The sequence below is a fragment of the Rhagoletis pomonella genome, unplaced genomic scaffold (assembly GCF_013731165.1).
Source record: "Rhagoletis pomonella isolate Grant_MI unplaced genomic scaffold, Rhpom_1.0 Rhpom_scaffold_00012, whole genome shotgun sequence".
Lineage (NCBI taxonomy): Eukaryota > Metazoa > Arthropoda > Insecta > Diptera > Tephritidae > Rhagoletis > Rhagoletis pomonella.
Genome location: NW_023458566.1, coordinates 14313916 through 14317776, shown reverse-complemented (window position 1 = coordinate 14317776; position 3861 = coordinate 14313916). Strand labels below are relative to the sequence as shown.

At 36.4% G+C, this 3861-nt stretch overlaps 1 long non-coding RNA gene across 1 annotated transcript; it reads left to right on the top strand.

Annotated features, from left to right (window-relative positions):
• Window positions 1-8: 8 nt before the first annotated feature.
• On the top strand, window positions 9-3855 carry LOC118747903. Its single transcript, XR_004993995.1, has 3 exons — window positions 9-271; window positions 404-637; window positions 3751-3855. It is a non-coding gene; the product is annotated as an uncharacterized LOC118747903 (long non-coding RNA).
• The last annotated feature ends 6 nt before the right edge of the window (window positions 3856-3861 follow it).

Below are 3861 nucleotides of genomic sequence, written 5' to 3'. Positions count from 1 at the left end.
GTAAAACATAATTTTAATAAGGGCTGAATAGACTTCAACATCTAGTGGGAAAAAAAAAACAACGGAGGGCACATACGAAATTCTGCGAGTCATCCACTGAAAGGCAGGAAAGCAGCCGAAACATTTACGCGTAATCTCTGTATTCTTTCGAAGTTCGAATGCACAAAGCTGCCTAACTTCGAAAACAACCCTACGGCATACAATCAAAAACAAAAACAAAAAACACACAACCAACACCCCTGCTGCTGCAATTGTAGATATTTTGTGAGTGGTGAGTAAGAAACGTCAGGCAGTGGCCAGTCATAATTTGACCGCTTGAACATACTTACTTAGTCAAATCAAACTCAAATTCAACGTTGTGCATTTTTTTTCATTCAAATTTCTCCCCTTGCTTGTATCACAGTTCCAAGACGCCGTCAGTGCCAAGGAACGCATCTCGCATCTTTTACCGCTGTAGACAACACCTTGCCGCACCCTATCGCCCACACGCCTAGGAAGGAGCAGCAGCCACAGCCACAACCGCAGCAGCGCTATCGACAACAACTAATATTCAATTTTTCTGCTCAGTGTAACAGTGTACTCTGTGCTTTTAGTTCCGCAGTCGCCGAGCAAAGTATCGCAACAAAGCAAGGAATATGTAAGTGGCTGACATTATTGATTTTGCAAATCACTCTCGACTTTTTTTTAGTGTGCTCCTTCGCTTTAGTTTGATTTCATTGCAATTATTTACTTATAATTTTTCTTTTTACTGATTTGTACTTAAATTAACCCAAACGATAAAAAGGATAGTGGCGTCCTTAATTAATCGCCGTACAAAAACAAATAGCGATGCCCTTGTGGTGTGTCAACACCCACTCAACTAACTACTCAGTCGCTAGTTCTATTACCAAACAGTTAAGTGTAGTGGTATCTGATTGGTTCGTTTCTAGTGAATTCGGAAAATTGACTAGTAGTGGTTTCTGCTCTTTTAACCCTTTGGAGACAAATAGAAATCAGTGAATGAAAATGTTTATTTTACTACCAAAGAAAATTATATGACTAAGTGGGAGGCCCCGTCAACTTGAAACTCGGAAAAACTCGAATCTCGAATTTATCTTTCAAAGAAACTATTACAATTCGTTTAAAGTTCCGAAATATGCTTGGTACAGAGGTTTTCGGTTGGTCCGCCAAAGCGTGTTTTCTGTCGGCGTTTCGGTTCGGTTCAACGATTCGAGAATTTAAAATAAAAATTATAATTGTGTTATTTTTATTCAGTAACAGTCAAACAAAATACATAAAAACATATCGATACGTGAGTGGAAGATCGACCTATCTCGGCAGCTAGTTTGAAAACGGCCTATCTCAGCACATTTTCAATGCATTTTTAGCTGAGATACGGCGTTCTTCAACTAAATTCTGAGATAGGAGGTTCTTGAAAAATTTTCTGAGATAAAATGCGGCGTAAATGGGACACATTCCCAATAAAGTTTTGTGGTCAGGACTTTTCCATAACCTCAAAAAACGTGCCCCTGATATGACATTCGCCATGTTTCAAAGGTGATGGAAAAAAACTGACCTCGGCTTTGTATTCAGCGACCGCAAAACGTATAGTACGACTGTTTTGGAGATTTTACATTTTTTTACATATTTTTATTTTTTTTTTAATGGAGCTGTGTGTTTCCATCTTAAAAGCTAGTCACTGCGGTCACAATTGAATTCTGGATAGCCCTCGCTTGGCGGAAAGGAGGGACCTACAGTTTTACGCCGACTCCGAAATTCACTCGGAGGTTTGCCATTGGCTGCAGATGGGCGACCGCTATGAGAAAAACTTTTTATTTTCTTTTGTTTTTGATGTTAGTCGGGAGTTGGGCTCGACCACGGGCCCTGAGGAATGGTTCTGCACACTTCTAACTACACCACAGCGGCGTAGCGGGCATAACCCTCGAGAAATGGAGCAAAGTAGAAATCTCTTGCAGAGAGCAGTGGACCCCGCACGTTATGGGGCCTATTGACCTCTATTTCTATTTACATATATTTTCTCCAAGATTTCCTAAGCTTTCAATACACTATTTTTGGACGATGACAGTATAAAAGCTATATCTAGTCAATATTGAGTGAAGTGAACTCGTTATAACTTCTAGACTAGTTCCAGTTTATCAAAAATTACCGGTCATGTTCTAGTTTTTTGTTTCACCTTGTTAAGTGCGCATTAACCACCTACATCTATAGTAAACACTTATGAAAGATTGTATGTAGCGTTGCGAATCCATGTGGCAGCCGGAAATCAATTAATGAACACCAAGGGACTATATTTATTAATATAGATAATTAAGAAACACTTTGCGGTGAACAAAGTTGCGAAATGCCACAGTCTATATCGCTCTGGAGGAAAATTGGGTTGTTGTGAAAATACTTTTCGCAATATATTATTTTTTTGATATTTAATTTAATAATTTGGCACACGGCAACTTCTCTAATTCTACTGCGAACTTGGCAAAGTGTGTACACATTGTACTATGTATTGATTAATTTCATCACAGCTCAAAGCGTAACAAGCGTATGATTCATTGGGAAAGTTGTGGCTGCACTGCTGGCATAAATGGCTGGTCAACAACTCTGATAGGTTTTCATCGCATTTTAGTGGTACTTTTGTATAGAATTGAATTTTTTTTTTAATTTTCCAGCATGGGAAATAAATAATGAAAAAGGGTAGCTTAAAACGGGCATTAAACTACAAAGTGCAACCACATTTTTTAGGGGCGGAATATTTGAAATCCAGGATGAAAGATCTTCATCTATATAGCAAAATCTCCAATTTTTTTTTTCAGTGTTAAGTCAAATTTTCTTTTTATGACCATCTTAAATTTTAAATTTTTTGCCCAAGTGTTTTAAGAATAAGTGGGAAAAGTGTTAAAATTCATATCGGAGCAAAATATGTAGTAAAATTTCAGGAGGAAACATTTTGTGGAGCATTTTAGCCCATTAGCTCTCTTACGTAAGGGTCATTTTGACCCCTTTTCTGAAAATTTTTGAATAATATAGCATTTCGGGGGACGTTAGAGGTATAAAATATTTTAGAAAATTATTTGTCGGAAAATTTCACTTCGATTGAGTAAATGTAACTGTCAATTCTTGGCAAATTGAAAAGGCTTTCAATGAGTTGTGTGGCTGAGTGATTTTACTCAAACGAGTGAAAGCAGTCTCAATGATGATACCACTTGTAGAGCACGAATAATATTGCTTGCTTTATGAAATTTGCTAAATTATAAAATCACGGTCATAAAAATATAAATCGTTCTCGTACTTATGCATACAATCAAAAAGAAAAAAATCTTAACATTTATTTATGAAATAATTTTTATTTTCAAGCTTATCACATTTATTTAAAACACTGCTACAATAATGGGCAAGAAAGACAAAAAGAAGGAAGAGTAAGTGGATAAATAAAATAAATTATATGATCAGTGTTCCATAAACTTAGTTTGGGTATCGCTAAAAATGTACAACTAATATGTAAGCAAAATGTGTGCTAAAAAGTTTTGCTATATTATTCATTGCTTGGATTAAACAGCGTTTTTAATTCTTTTATTTGGTATTACTTTGCACATTACTCTTTTGATAGATATCTGTCTTTATTATTATTTTTTTTTTATTTTATTTAATTTTTTTTTTATTTGAATTTTTTTTATAATAATTTATGCTCAAGTATAAGTACTTATGTGACATACAACATTATTGCCTTTACTCACTTGTATAATAAAAAATTTATAGGGCGGAACCAGCACCAGCAGCCGATGCTCCACCAGCCGATAACGCCGCTGGCGGTGAGGGCGGTGATGGTGAGATTGTCGGTGGACCGCGCAATCCTCAACAGATTGCTGC